The 18,140-nt window shown below is 46.0% G+C and overlaps 1 protein-coding gene across 2 annotated transcripts in view; it reads right to left on the reverse strand.

Annotated features, from left to right (window-relative positions):
- NEK7 (NIMA related kinase 7) overlaps positions 1 to 9,822 on the reverse strand; it is a 114,788-nt gene extending 104,966 nt beyond the window's left edge. The window contains exon 1 of one of the 2 annotated variants that reach the window (XM_044300522.1): positions 9,672 to 9,822. The gene's annotated coding sequence lies outside the window, so the exon portion shown is untranslated. The remainder of the gene's footprint in view (positions 1 to 9,671) is intronic. The other variant, XM_044300521.1, reaches the window with a different exon arrangement.
- Between the last annotated feature and the right edge of the window lie 8,318 nt (positions 9,823 to 18,140).

Raw genomic sequence — 18,140 nt, forward strand, 5'->3', positions numbered from 1 at the left:
CCGAGAGCTGTACTTGGCTATCTCCAGAACTTCCGTAGAAACGAATAGACCAGCTATACGCATGCCCGACCGGCCGCTCCATTTGTTTCCGGGGGCTGCAGAGAGTATGGGGCCCTCGTCCTCGTGAGCAGTGGGGTCCCTGTGGCAGGAAACCCACCGATCTAATACTGTGGATAGGGGATAACTTAGAGGACCTTTAACCAGTTTTAACTTTATATTAGCAATACCTCACACTATAGCCCATGTTCAGCAGATGTCATATCGCTAATTGTTTTCATGATCTGCTCCTCCATTGCCCCACTGTGCACCCCGTTCAGTTTTGGGGCCTGGTATGCTAATTAACAGCAAAGGTACAGGGAGGAGGAGACGCCAGCTTTTCTCAGGGGGCATCTTCTTCTCCCTGGCTGCAACCTGTGCACCACAGCCATTGAGGAAAAAACTGCTCAACTTCTCCCCGGCAGTGACGTGGGCCGTGCCAGAGCAAGGGAGAAGGAGACGTCCCCTGAGAAAACCTGATGTCTCCTCCTCCCTGTACTGATGCTATAGATTAGCATACAGGGCGCCAAAACCAAACGGGGGGCATCTACTGAACATGGGCTACAGGGTATGGCTTTTATAAAGTAAAAACTGGTGAAAGGTCCTCCAGAATACCCCTTTAATGCAGTGTTCACATCTATTTGGAGCTTGAGTCACAGATTTAATAAAAAAAAATCCTGAAAAAAATGTGTGCAGCATCCTGTGACATTTTGTACGGTATGATGAGGGAAGCCCAATGGACTATTATAGTGAATGGGCTCCATTGGTATCTGTCATGGATTCAGCAATGTCCTTATGTTCCTTTTCTATTTCTATAACTGAAGAGAAAAGCAGAAATAATGGTGCGGATGTGAAGACGGCGGTACAGTCCTACCCTCTACCTTACTGAGCACAGGTGCAGTATATGAAGACGACTTTCCATCCTGTCATATCAGCAGCGCACAGGTCAGTACATGAAGAGCGCACGACCTGTTCCCCCTCATTCTCCGCATTCAGCAGAACAAACAAGACAAAGAGGTGACAAGAAACCATTAACAAGTGGAAAGGAAAATCAAGCAAAGTCCTTGTGTGACAAAAGCCTCCGCTGCGCATACCACAGACGTGTGAAAGGCGCCGTCTGACAGAAAGGAACATGAATAATACAGAATATTCAGGCCTTACCAGAACAACAAGTTTCTCCTCTCAAGGACTGAGCTACGACTCATTCACCATCATTCTGCCAAAAATGACTCAAGAAATAGGCACCATTTTCCTTCGTCCAGCTCATTTATCGTGGACTGATATTAAATAGGCTTTAGAGTCATTCCTGCCGTCACCTGCCGCTAATTGTGACATATAAAATGTCCCACGGGCTAGGACTTAAAGTGTTTTCCCACTCTTTCTATCCTCCAGATGGGTCATCGTATCAGTGGGGATCTGACATCAGGCACCCTAAGGCCTCATTCACACATGCGTGGACCACGGTCCGGGAAAACCCGGCCTGCCGAGTGCACTGCGTCGCTGGTTGCCATGACACCATGAGCTTCGTGCCGTCACCACTGTATAGTAATACACTCTTATAGATTATACGAGTGTATTACTGTACAGAGGCACGAAGAGCACGGCGTCTTAGCACCAAATGACGCCATGCGCTAGTGCACTCAGCAGGACAGGTTTTCACGGACCGTGGTCCACGTATGTGTGAATGAGGCCTTACTGATCAGCTGTTCCTCGCAGGACCAGAAGCAGAAGGCTCCATCCATAGCATAGCGGCCGTGCCGCCATATTGCGGCTCAGCTCCTATTCGTAACAGTGGACAACCCCTTTAATGCTGTGTGATGTATTGTGCTGGTACCTAATGCTCTGTTCCATAAAAGAATATTATGGCTGTACACCTGGCTCTCACCCCAATCCCAGCAGTTTAACCCCTTAGATACTGCAGTCACTAGTGACCTCTGAGCCATTAGATGCCCCTGGCCTCCGATTGGCAACGTGCTAATGCAATTGTGGGCAGCTGGGGGTCTTCTGAAGGGCACCAGGCCTGTGATGTCCCTCTGGCGGGAATCCTCCTGTCAGAATCACTGTGTACTGTATATGGGATTTATCGGGGCTTTGGCGTGTTTTTTGGTGCAGATTTTTTGTTTATGTTAACAACCCCCTTATAGTGAGGAAAACCATTATACATAAGGTAAGGAATCGCACTAACAATTGACATACAGCAGATTTTAAAATCCACATGGCAGGTCAATTTCTGCACGAAAAAAAAAAATAAAATACACAAAGGGGGAGATGGTGTAAAGGAAAACCGGCTTAGTCGCCCATGGCAACCAATCAGATTCCATCTTTTATTTTCCAAAGGAGCTGTGAAAAATGAAAGGCAAAATCTAATTGGTTGCTAGGGGCAACTAAGCCAGTTTTCCTCTCCACCAGTTTTAATACATCTCCCCTGAAGTGTACATGACATTTGTTACATCTCGTACACTTTGCTGGTACTGCTTATGCTATGGATTCTTCACCTGAAAATCTGCACATAATCCTCATTGTGGAAATCACCCTCAGGGCCTTGTGAGGCCCCATACTCACCCTACCAGTATTGCATGTCCTGGAACATACCACTCATCTCATATATTCTCTCATGGATTCTTCATATGAAATCAGGGGCACACAAAGATACAAGATGGCTGCCCCATAACATATCCAATTCCAATGATACCTCATGCTCAGGTGCATGCACCGACTCGTATGATTATGGCAGTTTTCCCTACACAATTAAGGCTACTTTCACACTTGCGTTTTTCTTTTCCGGCATAGAGTTCAATCACAGGGGCTCTATACCAGAAAATAACTGATCAGGCATATCCCCATGCATTCTGAATGGAGAGTTAGGCCTTTTTCACACTTGCGTTGTCCGGATCCGGCGTGTACTCCACTTGCCGGAATTACACGCCGGATCCGGAAAAACGCAAGTGTACTGAAAGCATTTGAAGACGGATCCGTCTTCAAAATGCTTTCAGTGTTACTATGGCACCCAGGACGCTATTAAAGTCCTGGTTGCCATAGTAGTAGTGGGGAGCGGAGGAGCAGCATACTTACCATCCGTGCGGCTCCCGGGGCGCTCCAGAATGACGTCAGAGCGCCCCATGCGCATGGATGACGTGTCCATGCGATCACGTGATCCATGCGCTTGGGGCGCCCTGACGTCACTCTGGAGCGCTCGGGAGCCGCACGGATGGTAAGTATGCTGCTCCCCGCTCCCCTTTACCATGGCTGCCAGGACTTTAGCGTCCCGGCAGCCATGGTAACCATTGAGAAAAAGCTAAACGTTGCATCCGGCAATGCGCCGAAACGACGTTTAGCTTAAGGCCGGATCCGGATCAATGCCTTTCAATGGGCATTCATTCCGGATCCGGCCTTGCGGCAAGTGTTCCGGATTTTTGCCCGGAGCAAAAAGCGCAGCATGCTGCGCTATTTGCTGCGGCCAAAAAACGTTCCGTTCCGGAACGGAAGACATCCTGAAGGACGGACTGTCCATTCAGAATGCATTAGGAAAATCCTGATCAGTATTCTTCCGGCATAGAGCCCCGACGACGGAACTCTATGCCGGAAGACTATAACGCAGGTGTGAAAGAGCCCTAATCCGTTCAGGATGTCTTCAGTTCAGTCATTTTGACTGATCAGGCAAAAGAAAAAACCACAGCATGCTACGGTTTTATCTCCGGCGAAAAAAACGGAAGACTTGCCTGAATGCCGGATCTGTCCTTCCAGTCTGCGCATGCTCAGACCTTTAAAAATGAGAAAAAATAAATACTTGATCCGTTTTGCCCAATGACACCGGAAAAACGGATCCAGTATTGCAATGCATTTTTCCTGATCAGTCAGAAAAAAAATGACATGCGTTTACATACAGATTGCCTGATCAGAACGGAACTGCCTGCCGGATTCAAACGCAAGTGTGAAAGTACCCTAAGGGCTCTTTTACACTTGCGTTTTTCCGGATCCGGCGTGTAATTCCGGCAAATGGAGTACACGACGGATCCGGAAAACACAAGTGTGAATAAGCCCTAAGATGTTTTATTTATTTTTTTAAAGGGTACCCGTCATCAACTTTATGTTGCTATTACTAACGGCAGAATAAAGTACAGACAAATGAGATGACTTCAGCGGTCTGTCATTTATAAGTTAAAAGTAAGTGGTTGCCGAGAACCAACATGACAATCATTGCAGACTGGACCTGGAAAAGAGTCCTGGCCACCTGAGAAGAGTCCTGGTTATTGATGAAGTCCTGCTCTCCTGCCCACCGGCTGATGACTGACAGTCTTCTACCTAGTTTTCTCCCTTTCTCTCTAGGAGAGAACTGCCAATCATCAGCAGATGGGCAGGAGATTAGGAATAACCAGGACTCTTCTCAGGTACATTTGACTCTTTTCAAGGCCTGGGCTGTAATAATTATGAGGCTGGTTCTCAGCAACCACTTACTTTTAGATGATGAGTGACACACCGCTGACATCAGCACTTATGTCACCATTTTATGCTGCCCTCGGTGACGTCAGCATAAAGTTGATGACAGTTTCCCTTAAATATAGTGAGACCAATGATCAGAGGGGACATTTTGAGCTGGACTAGCTGCTTCCTGTCAAGTTTCGGTAGGGGGTCCTTAAAGGGGCTTATAAGAATACCTACTTTTTTTTTTTTTTTTAACTTAAAAAAACCTCTCCAAAACGGTCCATGGCTGTGACCTGTATTGCTGTCATACCAGACTGGTTTTCTCATACGTGCCCAGCTTTCTTATACAGCTCTACTTGAGGACACGGTACAGGTTTGTTCCATTACTTTTTAGAAATTGCCTGCTTCAGACTGGAAAGACTCGTGAAGTTTTGGGGTTAAAGCCAGACGTGGATCCAGGAGGAAGGAGAACGATAAGTCCTCCCTTTATATTTCTCATTCCTTTTGAATCCATTTGTGACTTTGACCCCCCAAAAAACTGCATGTGTGATTTCTGCCTTACCAAATTCTAGGCCACGTGCAGACTTTATGTTGTGATATCACACAAACAAAATACCAAGTAGCAGGGCTGGCAGCCTGCCCAGGGCAGGAGTGGAAGTGGTGGCGACTATTCACACAAGCCGAATAGAAGGAGACCATTGCTGATCTGCAAGAAACATGGAGATCCAGTGTGGTCACCTTGGCCGATTGCTAGGCAACGAGGGACTCTCCTTCCTGCCCTGCCTAGCCGGCTCCTGCAGAGCCCGTTCACTCCCTTTTACTGCATGCTACACTATGGATACACTTGGCCTTTATGCCCGAGATTTTTTCAGCGTATACACCAAACACAGGGCCATAACGTGGTGTGAACATGTCCTTACCTGTCAGGGTGACATCTTAGGACATTATGCAAATGTAGATTGCAGCAGAGGAACAGACTACCGCCACCCAACACCAGATCCCTATTAACTATCATGAGACCTGGCGGCTTTCGGCCAGACAAATATTTGCCACCAGAAGCCCATTGGGTCCCATTATGGTCAACAGAGATCCGGTCATGTAGGATACAGTAAACTCTGGTAGTCTGCTCCTCGCCTTGTGCTGGAGATGTGAACCTACCCTTACCCGTTCTGCTAAGGCCTCATGCACACTAACATTTTTTATTTTCGTGTCCGCTCCGATTTTTTGGCAGACTGTATGCAGAACCATTAATTTCAATGGGTCCACATAAAAAACAGAAGGTAATCCGTGCGCGTTCCGTTTCCTTATGTCCATATTTACGTTCCACAAAAACTTAGAACATGTCCTATTATTGTCTGCATTACGGACAAGGATAGTACTGTTCTATTAGGGGGCAGCTGTTCTGTTCCGCAAAATACGGAATGCACACGGACATCATCCGTATTTTTGGCGGATCCGTTTTTTGTGGACCGCAGAATACATACGGTCGTGTGCATGAACCCTAATTCTTAGACTAACTTCTTATCTTTAAAAAGGGCACTCCTATCTGAAACAAAAGGTGGGGCCCCAACGCAAAAGGCCAGAAAGCTGCACATGCGTGGCCACTCTACATTCGCCACTATGGGAATTCGGAAAATAATCAAGCACTTCGGGGCCCATTCTTGTGGCTGTACAGAAGTGCTACCTAAATCACTTGCCGGGATCTTCACATCAGTTATCGCTCTAGGGCAGGCATGTCCAAAGTGCGGCCCTCCAGCTGTTGCAAAACTACAACTCCCAGCATGCCCTAATAGCTGTAAGCTATCCAGGCATGCTGGGAGTTGTAGTTTTGCACCAGCTGGAGGGCCGTACTTTGGACATGCCTGCTCTAGGGCATCTATATCGGCATTATGTCCTATGTCGCCCCGACAGATAAGGAAGCGTTCACATCACTCTAAGGCCCCTGCAGAAACCTGTGTGCTTTCCGCCAAATCAAATTCAAGGAACAGACTACTGCCATGTCTGAACGTAACCGAAAGCCTCATTCAGACTTCTGTGTTCAAATCCATGAAAAGGTGGTCAGTGATGCCTCCGTGAAGGATCAGTATATGGTCCGAGTCCGTTTTTTGCTGTCTGTGTGTCAGCCGTGTTTCACGGACACTGTGCAGCTGAAATTCATTTTCAAAGCATCTCTTCCTAATAAGACGCGAAACACAGAAGCGCTCGTCTTGCAGCCGTGGTTTTCACTGACCCATAGACTATAAAGAGCGTGAAGGATCGGTGTACACGGACAAAATAAACCATGCTTCCGTGCTAAAACCACGGACAGTGGTAAAACACGGATGTGTGAATACACACATCAAAATGAATGGTTACGTCGCTGTCCATGAGGCTAACAGTTCGTCACTACTCTGCAGCACAGAATCCAGCACGGTCACCTGTGGGCTGCAGGGTATGTTACTGAGCAACAGCACAAACAGGACTAATGCCGCCCTAGAGTGTCCCTTCAACAGCAGTACCGCATTGTAGAAACCAACTAATAGGTGCTGACCAAGAAAAATGATGTGCAATAAAGATAAAACTAATGAAACCTGTACATTTGTGTAGGTAAGCTGGGAGACAACCAGTATATCTTACATTATAGTTCATAGACTGGTGCGGTATAGCAGTGCTGGAGATGTATTATGGAAGAAATGAGCAGCTGTGCAATCCAGAAGCTGGGAAAGCTGGGTGACCTCTAGTGCTGGCCGTCACCCAGCTTTCTCATAGATTGGTATATTAGAAAAGAATGGAAAGATCTGAACAGCTTGTGATCATTATATTCTAAGACATCATGCACACAGCCATTTATACAGGTAACGAGTAATGGCCATCAGTCACACAGCCATGTATGCAGGTTAGGGTACTTTCACACTTGCGTTCAGAACGGATCCGTCTGCATTATATTGGTAAAAAAATTTCTAAGTGTGAAAGTAGCCTGAACGGATCCGTCCAGACTTTACATTGAAAGTCAATGGGGGACGGATCCGTTTGAAGATTGAGCCATATTGTGTCATCTTCAAACGGATCCGTCCCCATTGACTTACATTGTAAGTCTGGACGGATCCGCACGGCCAGGCGGACACCCGAACGCTGCAAGCAGCGTTCAGGTGTCCGCCTGCTGAGCGGAGCGGAGGCTGAACGCCGCCAGACTGATGCATTCTGAGCGGATCCGCATCCACTCAGAATGCATTAGTGCTGGGCGGATGCGTTCGGGGCCCGCTTGTGAGCCCCTTCAAACGGAGCTCACAAGCGGACACCCGATCCGGCATTCAAAATATCGCAAACCGAAAAAAAAAAAAGGGTGAAAAATAAATAAAATGCCGGATCCGTTTTTCCAGAAAGGCAGATCCGGCATTTCAATGCATTTTTCTGACTGATCAGGAATTTTTAAGAATGATCAGGATCCTGATCAGTCTTACAAATGCCATCAGTTGGTATACGTTTTGCCAGACCCGGCAGGCAGTTCTGGAGAAAGAACTGCTTGCAGGATCACTCTGCGGCAAGTGTGAAAGTAGCCTAACCAGTACTCACCATCAGTCACACAGCCGTGTACGCAGGTAACCAGTACTCACCATCAGTCACACAGCCGTGTACACAGGTAACCAGTAGAGATGAGCGAACTTCTGTTTTAAGTTCGGCGTCTAAAGTTCGGCTTCCGGTTAGCGGAGAATCCCGATCTGGAACCGGATATGGATTCCGACTTCCGTTGTGGTCCGTGGTAGCGGAATCAATAATGGCCGATTATTGATTCCGCTACCACGGACCACAACGGAAGTCGGAATCCATATCCGGTTCCAGATCGGGATTCTCCGCTAACCGGAAGCCGAACTTTAGACGCCGAACTTAAAACAGAAGTTCGCTCATCTCTAGTAACCAGTACTCACCATCAGTCACACAGCCGTGTACGCAGGTAACCAGTACTCACCATCAGTCACACAGCCGTGTACGCAGGTAACCAGTACTCACCATCAGTCACACAGCCGTGTACGCAGGTAACCAGTACTCACCATCAGTCACACAGCCGTGTACGCAGGTAACCAGTACTCACCATCAGTCACACAGCCGTGTACGCAGGTAACCAGTACTCACCATCAGACACACAGCCGTGTACACAGGTAACCAGTACTCACCATCAGACACACAGCCGTGTACACAGGTAACCAGTACTCACCATCAGACACACAGCCGTGTACACAGGTAACCAGTACTCACCATCAGACACACAGCCGTGTACACAGGTAACCAGTACTCACCATCAGACACACAGCCGTGTACACAGGTAACCAGTACTCACCATCAGACACACAGCCGTGTACACAGGTAACCAGTACCGGCCATCAGTCACACAGCCATGTACACAGGTAACCAGTACCGGCTATCAGTCACACAGCCATGTATACAGGTGACCAGTACCTGCCATCAGTCACACAGCCATGTACACAGGTAACCAGTACCTGCCATCAGTCACACAGCCATGTACACAGGTAACCAGTACCTGCCATCAGTCACACAACAATGTACACAGGTGACAAGTATCGGCCACCAGTCACACAACAATGTACACAGGTGACAAGTACCTGCCATCAGTCACACAACAATGTACACAGGTGACAAGTACCTGCCATCAGTCACACAACAATGTACACAGGTGACAAGTACCTGCCATCAGTCACACAGCCATGTACACAGGTGACCAGTACCGGCCATCAGTCACACAGCCATGTACACAGGTGACCAGTACCGGCCATCAGTCACACAGCCATGTACACAGGTGACCAGTACCGGCCATCAGTCACACAGCAATGTACACAGGTAACCAGTACCGGCCATCAGTCACACAGCCATGTACACAGGTAACCAGGCTGGAGGCCAGCACAACACTGCTAACACAGCTCAGGATGATTTCCTGATACAGATGTAGCAATCCGAGTTTGTCATTGACCACGATCTGTGACATCAAACTGTCTGCTGCAGTTTTACATAGGACTGCAGCTTTACATATGAACATAGGGCTATCCCACCAAATAGAAGCTCAAACAGCTCTGCTACATGTGACCCAACTACACCAGTCCTGCTATTAGAAAGGAGCAATATCTCATAACGTCACTCCAGCCAACTCCTCTCCCCCTACTAGGAAGCAGCCACAAGCTGCGCAGTAAGAAGCTCCTGACACAGTGAGGAGAGGGTCTCACCCGTTGTCAGGCCGCTCTGTATGACGTCACGCCCAGGACCCCAGTACACACTTCTCGCAGGGTCGTACGTGTCCCTCCTCACAGTGCAGCTCGGCCTGCTAACCGAGGGAGATGCTAGGTTCTAGTGGGCGAAAGGACCTTTGATGATGTCACGACCATGTGACCAGTCACGTGCAGGGGAGGAGCCTGGCTGTAGGCTGTGCTGCTGGAGTTGCGTTATTCTTCAGTGTGTGTGAAATGTGACCACATGAGCGAGTCAAACTGGTTTCAGTACGCAGGAAGCGAGTGCTCTGTGTATGACACATGCAGCAGGGGCGTCATGTGGTAGTCATGAAGCAAACTTGTAGCTAGGGGATCTGCTGTGTATTCTGGGTGTTACAGGCAGGCTTTATACAACCCATTTGTAGGAGACCATCAGAGACAGGGCTTTCCTGGAGCTTTCTACTTGTGCCGATCTGCTCTGGATTGTCAAATGCCTTTCATGACCAAGGGTCATTGATGCCCCAGTGTCCAGGTCAAAATTTACAAATCTGACATGCGTCATTTTTATGTGGTAATAGCTTTGGAACACTTATTTATCCAAGCCATTCTGAGATTGTTTTCTCGTGACACATTGTACTTCATGCTAGTCATAAATTTGAGTCAATACATTTCACCTTTATTTATGAAAAAATCCCAATTTATTTTTAAAAAAATTTTAAAATTCACAATTTTCAAAATTTCAATTTCTCTGCTTCTAAAAACAGAAAGTCATACCTAATAAAATATTTATTACTTAACATTTCCCATATGTCTACTTTATGTTGGCATCATTTTGGAAATGTCATTTTATTTTTTTAGGACTTTAGAAGCAATTCTTAAAATTTTTAAGGAGATTTCCAAAACCCACTTTTTAAGGACCAGTTCAGGTCTGAAGGGGCTTACATAGTGGAAACCGCCCATAAATTACCCCATTGTAGAAACTTCACCCCTCAAGTTACTCAAAACTGATTTTACAAACTTTGTTAACCCTTTAGGTATTCCACAAGAATTAAAGGAAAATGGAGATGAAATTTCTAAATTTCACTTTTTTGGCAGATTTTCCATTTTATTACATTTTTTTCTTTAACATATTGGGGGTTAACAGCCAAACAAAACTCAACATTTATTACCTAGATTCAGCGCTTTACAGAAATACCCCACATGTGGTCGTAAATGTCATCTCCCATTGATATCAAATATGTCTACTTTGTTTGTTTGTTTGTTTGTTTCAGTTTTACATAATAAAGCAATTTTGAAAAAGAAATTATGTTTTTGTGTGTCCATTTTCTGAACGCCATATGTTTTTTATTTTTCTGCCGATCGTCTTGTGCAGGGGCTCATTTTTTGCAGAAAGAGTTGCAGAATGGTTTTTTGATCATTCGTTATTACACTTTATGGGGCAAGGTGACCAAAAAATTGGCTGTTTTGAAACAGTTTTTATTTATTTATTTTTACAGTGTTTATCTGAGGGGTTAGGTCATGTGACAGTTTTATAGAGCAGATCGTTACGGACGTGGCAATACCCAATATGTGTACTTTTTCTTATTTATTAAAATTTTTCCACAATAATAGCATTTCTGAAACCAAAAAAATGATGTTTTAGTGTCTCCATAGTCTGAGAGCCATAGCTTTTTCATTTTTTGGGCGATTGTCTTAAATATCATTTTTTTTAGGGATGAGGTGACGGTTTGATTGGTACTATTTTGGGGGTCATACGCCTTTTTGATCGCTTGCTGTTGCACTTTTTGTGATGTAAGGTGACAAAAATGGCTTTTTCTTTTAGACAGTTTTTTTTATGGTGTTTATCGGACAGGGTCTATCATGTGATATCTTTATCACATGTAGTTTTTTTATTTTTCATTTTTTATAGGAAAAGGCAATTAATTTTTTTAATTTTACATTTTGATTTATTTTTACTTTTTTTTTTTATCAAGTCCCTCTTGGATCTTGAAGATCCAGTGGGACTGATGGCTGTACTATACTTTGCAATGCTCTTGCATTGCAAAGTGTAATACAATCAGATGCCCTGTAGGTGGCAACAGCGGACGCTTTTGCAAAGCGTCCGGTTGCCATGGCAACCATCGGGGCTGCCATCGCAGCGCGGCAGCCCCGATGGTGGAGAGAGGGAGCCCCCTCCCTCTATTAACCCCATGGATGCCGCTGTCGCGGCATCTATGGGGTTACAGCAGAGTGTCCGCATAGAGCTGACACTCGCTGCTGATGGCGGCGGCTCAGGAATGGAGCCGCCGCCATCAAACACAGCAGGGGGACCGAGCGGGGGGCCGCGCTGGAAGGGGGGTGGGGGTGGGGAGGGTGTCACGGCCAGCATTGAGGGAGGTGGGCAGCAGGAGGAATGTATTGGGCGGGGAGGGGGCGGACTCAAGGAGGGGCACTGTGGACACAAGGTGGGGCACAGATCGAGGGGGCACAGATGGGGGGGCTGCACAGATGGGGGTGGCACGAGGACACTGTGATTTCAGGCTCTGATCTGCAGAGCGCAGATCAAAGCCTGAAACCGGCATTTTTTCACTGCCTCAATCCGATTGGTTAGTCTGCACAGACTAACCAATCGGATCGATTGCCGGCAAGGGGCCACTCAAGCGCTTCGATCGGATTGAGTTCCTCTAGAGCGCTATACAAGGACTTAGTAACATAACATAACTCTGATTGGTCCCTTGCCGGCATTACTGCACTGTATGCTGTCCGTGACAGCAGCAGGGCAGGGGCAGAAGCTTTAATCCAAGCGCTTTGCAGCGCTTGGATTAAAGAGCTGCCAGAACGTTTATATACGTGCTAGCTGCACGGGGTATGTGCAGCTATCACGTATATATACGGATTGCGGTCGGGAAGGGGTTAAAGGACATCTGTCAGCAGATTCGTAGCTATAACACTGGCTGACCTGTTACATGTGCACTTGGCAGCTGAAGGCATCTGTGTTGGTCCCATGTTCATATGTGGCTGCATTACTGAGGAAAATGATGTTTTTTTATATATATGCAAATGAGCCTCTAGGAGCAACGGGGGGGGGGGGGGGGGCGTTACCGTTACACGTAGAGGCTCTGCTCTGACAGGTGTGATGACGTTTACACTGCCTGCCCCTGTCAATCACAGTGCAGAGCCACCAGGAGTAACGGAAACGCCCCCTTTGCTCCTTGAGGCTTATTTTCATATATATTAAAACATAATTTTTCTCAGCAATGCCGGCACATATGAACATGGGACCAACACAGATGTCTTCAGCTGCCAAGTGCACATGTAACAGGTCAGCCAGTGTCATAGGTACAGATCTGCCGACTGATGTCCAGAACCCATCATTATTATGCTGACCTCACTGAGGGCAGTATAAATTAGTGACATAAGTGCTGATGTCAGCGGTCTGTCACTCATGAGCTAAAAGTAAGTGGTTGCTGAGAACCAGCCTCATAATCATTGCAGCCCAGGCCTGGAAAAGAGTCCTGGTTATTCCTAATCTCCTGCTCTCCTGCCCACCTGCTGATGATTGGCAGTTCTCTCCTAGAGAGAAAAGGAGAACACTAGGTAGAAGACTGTCAGACATCAGGCCGCTTAGATGGAACTTAAACCATATTTATTGGAATACAGTTTCTGAAATCTAATATATAAAGCTGAGTGTGTGTGTGTGTGTGTATGTCCGGAAAAAGAAATCTGCACCGTCGCATTTACAATCACGAAATTTCGCACACAGGTACATCAGGTGTCCGGGAAGGTTTTAGACCGGGTCACAGGCCCTTAGTCTCCACATACACACAGTTTTACACCAGGTTTCCATAACAACCTAGCCATTTTTCTTCACTTCTGTAGATCAGCTTTAAAGGGGCAGGGCGCTGTGGAGGTCAGTTATTAGCCATACAGGCCACCCTCAACAGATGGACTTAACAACCCCTCCCCCAGGTGCCGCTAAGCCAGTAGACCTTTGGGTCTAGTTGTACGGGTGATCCGAAAAGAAAATGAGCCACATCCCTCACCTCCCCCCAAAATGGGGTGATACTGGGGCACGTCCAAAACTATAGTACAAAGAACCCACGTCGTTCAAGCACCGCCAGCAGACAGACGGAACATGGAATGTAGGAGTGCAGGGGTATGGTACCAGTGCATTAGCTGCTTTATGCGTCTCCTTATATGTGGTGCAAATAGATGACTGGGCTGCCCTATTCCATACAGTCTGCCAGGCACTGCGAGAAAGAGGCGATCCGGGGGCGGTAGCCCATTTATCCATATATGCATGATGTGGGATCTCGCCCTCCGCGGATGTGGCCAAACAGTGGTTGATGAGAGAGATCAGACCTCTTGTCCCGGTGCCTAGTCAGCACAGACGCTCAAATGGAGTAGGGAGTGACACCTTAAGTGAACCAAAAGTAGTGCTCACATAGTGACAAACCTGGAGGTAGGGGAGTCCCTCCGTCGCCGGTACTTTCGATTAGGTCCTGAAGCTGCGCAAAGGATCTCAGTGTCAGAGTAGAAGCGTCCACAATGTCCGCCAGGTGGAAGAGACCCAACGACGACCAGACCCGGACCATAGAGAATAGCTGGAGGGAATAGCTGGGTTGTAAAGAAAAGAGATCATAGAGGAGTGCTGAGAGGCTAAGGCAAATCGGCTGTGGCAGGTGTCCCATATGTGTTTGGTAAAGGCCATAGGCCCCAGGAGGGGAGTGTGGGGGGCTACGGGGGTCTGCTGCCATAGCAGGGTGTTTGACCAAACAGGGGCAATCCAGAGCTTTTCGATTTCTACCCATTTGGTGTATACCTGTTAGGACGCCCAAAAAGGAACGACACTCAAATGGGAAGCCCAGTGATATTGTATGATATTAGGGACCGATAGGCCACCTTTATCTGCGGCCGCCATCTTGTGGGGGATGCGGTGACATTTACCTTGCTTAAATAACTGAATACACAACCAAATTGAGCAATGGTCAATGCTGAAATACTAGGTAAGCACACTGCTTAACTAGCTCATATTAGAAAAGGATACCTTAATACATAACTATTATTAGTTCACTAATAAAATTACCCTAAAAATCTATGAATCACACTACATAAATCGCTGCGCCAATGGTAACCTTGGGCTAAGGGTGTTCGGGTGGCTAATACTGGGTCTCTTACAACTATCTGACCCTACAATATATAGGATCCCTGCAGTTAGGGGCAATGCAGACCCAAAAGAGGACCCTCTAAACCTCGTTACCTAGGAGTCCCTCCTTGTCCCTGCGCCGCAAGGGAGACTGCCCAGCTTCGTCAAGCTACAGTGGGGAACCCTGTTAATATTCTGGTAATTTAAATGAAAATGTCCCGTTGCTAACAATTCAACTCATCAGAGAACCAATGTGAAAAATACAAATACCAGTGACCCTGGCAGTACAGCCCTTCAAATAATTTGTGCCTGGCTGATATATCACCTCATATCCAGAGACCAACCTCCCATCCCGGGGTCACAGGGTCCTCTTTTGGGCGTTCATTGTCCCTAACTGCAGGGGCAGCGGCCTCCTTGCTTCAAGTCAAGATAATCACGCTCCCTTCGCTGCCCCTTCGCTGTGACTGGACAGCCGGCAGTTCGGCTGGCTTTGCCGGACTCTGCATAAGCGCTGTCAGTCACACGGTAGGGGGCGTGTTTTTTTTTTTTACTTGAAGCAAGTCAAACAGGGAGGGGTGCCCGCATGGACAGGGAAGTGAACACACAGGCTGCAGTACTGGATGTTGCCCCTGGCAACTAGCATACACGGGGTCTACCGCAGCCAGTACGCCAGAGCACAAACAACCCATGACAGAAACAGAAATACATCCATACAAAGGCCATGTTCACACACAAGGCCGCAGCCAGCATGCACCACAGAACCAGCATGCATGGGAACACCCACAGTCAGTACACAAAGTGCACGCAGCCGGCCTGCATGGCCCCAGTAACAGGAACCACAGAGATATGGACATGGAAGGTCACAAACACAAGCCACAGTTCGCACACTACACCGCAGCCAGCACGCAGTCCCAAGCAACCAGCATATACAGGTGTCAGCCTGCAGCCAGTAGGTAAGAGAGCCTGCAGCCAGCCTACACGGCACAACTGTCAAAGTGAGCCGCACCGTGACAGCTGTATTGTATATAGGAGATCCTGTCTCCATATAAACTTGGTCTGCTGTTCTGTATCTCCTTCAAGCTTTACACTGCAGCACTGCCTGTTCAATTTTGCTGCTGTGTGTAAGTGTAAGGTCAGTAAAAGGAAAGATGATTAGGTTACAGTAAGGACAGAAGATTATAAACTACAGGGACCCAAACCCTCAGAGAGTAAAGGACTATCAGGAATCGGCTGCATGTAGATGGAAGGGAGGGGCATTAACAAGGGGGAAGGGCCTGGGGAGGTGATTTCATCAGCCATTCATTAGTAAACCTTTGACTCTTCCTCCTGAACGGTGCAGGACTCGCTGCAAAGGAGAGGTTTCACACCTTGTTAAGCCCTTGGGTACAGAAAGGCCCCATAAACTACTTTGGGGGCTGTATTATGGCCGTGTACCACTTGCATATTACTCTGGTGTCAATGGGTGGCTGATAAAGATGAGCGAATGTCCTCTTATAAAATTCATTCACACTTTATTGGTTACGGGTAAATTGCGTTATGGATTTCGTTACCACGGACCATAACGCAATTCTATAACGGAATGCCTTTAGAGGCATTCCGTTATTCATTCCGTCATAATAGAAGTCTATGGCCAGCATAACGGAAATGGGATGGATCCATTTTGTGGCCCATAGACTTCTATAATGACGGAATGAATAACGGAATGCCTCTAAAGGCATTCAGTTATAGAATTGCGTTATGGTCCGTGGTAACGGAATCCATAACGCAATTCACCTTTTACCAACAAACAAAGCTTGAACAAATTTCAAAATATTAAATTAGCTCATTTCTAGTGGCTGAAATTAAATGGACTGTACAATTCGGACAACCCCTTTGTAACCACCAGTGTGGGCACAACACAAAAACACACATCACATTTACTGCAGACCTTCTTATGAGAAGGACAAGGCCTTATCCAAGCAATCAATGGCGGATAGGAATATCTTCCTTACTTTTCAGAAAATAAGTTCTGCAGCATCTGCATCTCAAATTTTGTCATTTTATTTAACCCCTTTTGGACATATTTCACCTTAAGGACCAGGCCATTTTTTGCAAATCTGACCAGTGTCACTTTAAGTGGTGATAACTTTAAAACGCTTTTACTTATCCAGGCTATTCTGAGACTGTTATTTCGTCACATATTGTACTTCATAACATTGGTAAAATGAAGTTAAAAAAATATCATTTTTTGTTTATAAAAAAATACCAAATTTAACATTTTAAAAAAGAAAAATTGCAAATTTACAAGTTTCAATTTCTCTACTTCTATAATACATAGTAATACCTTTTTTTCAGTTTTGAATACCTTGAGGGGTGTAGTTTCTTAGATGTCTTAGAGGTCGCTTTTATGGAGTTTCTATTCTCGGGGTGCTTTAGGGGGGCTTCAAATGGGACAGACCACCTAGCCAAGTCAAAGAATTAGATGATCTACTAGTTGAGAAAATAGCTAAAATTACATTGAAGGGGGAAGTTATCATTATGGGAGACTTCAATATTCCTGATGTAAACTGGAAAACCAAAATAGCTAGTTCTGCCAGGAGTACAGATATTCTAAATTCCCTACTGGGATTATCTCTACAGCAAGTAGTTTAGGAACCAACCCGGAAGGAGGCCATTTTACATTTAGTATTCACAAATGGAAATATGGTATCTTACTGTAGGGGAAAGCTTGGGATCTAGTGAGTCACACCACACAAAAACAAAAGTTTTAGATTTTAGAAAAACTGACTTTTATAAAATTAGATTAGTGGTATACGAGTCCCTATCAGACTGGAACAGTTTTATTGGAGTCCAGGAGAAATGGAACTACTTAAAAGTGGCACTATTGAAGAAAATTGCATTAGAGTTGACTTGTCAGTAAAAGTAAAAAAAAGAAAGAGACCACTGTGGTACTCAGCAGAAGTTGCCAAAATCATTAAAAACAAAAAGATAGCATTTAGTAATTAGAAAAAAAAAACGAGGATGACAGGCAAATTTTTAAGATTAGGCAGAGAGAGGCCAAACAAGTTATAAGAGCTTCTAAAGCACAGGCAGAAGAGAAATTAGCTCAGTCAGTGAAAAAAGGAGATAAGACATTCTTCAGATACATAAATGAAAAAAGGAAACTAAAACAAGGAATTACCTAATTAAAAACAAAAGAAGGAAGGTATATGGAAGAAGAACTAGCTGACTGCCTCAATGAATACTTCTGTTCAGTTTTTACAAAGGAAAATGAAGGAAAAGGACCTCAGTTAGGAAAGAAGACTAATAAATCTTTTGATGCATGTGTCTTTACAGAGGAAGAGGTTCTAAGTCAGCTGTCTAAAATTTATACAAATAAGTCA

This window comes from Bufo gargarizans, chromosome 7 (genome assembly GCF_014858855.1).
Source record: "Bufo gargarizans isolate SCDJY-AF-19 chromosome 7, ASM1485885v1, whole genome shotgun sequence".
NCBI classification, from domain to species: Eukaryota; Metazoa; Chordata; class Amphibia; order Anura; family Bufonidae; genus Bufo; species Bufo gargarizans.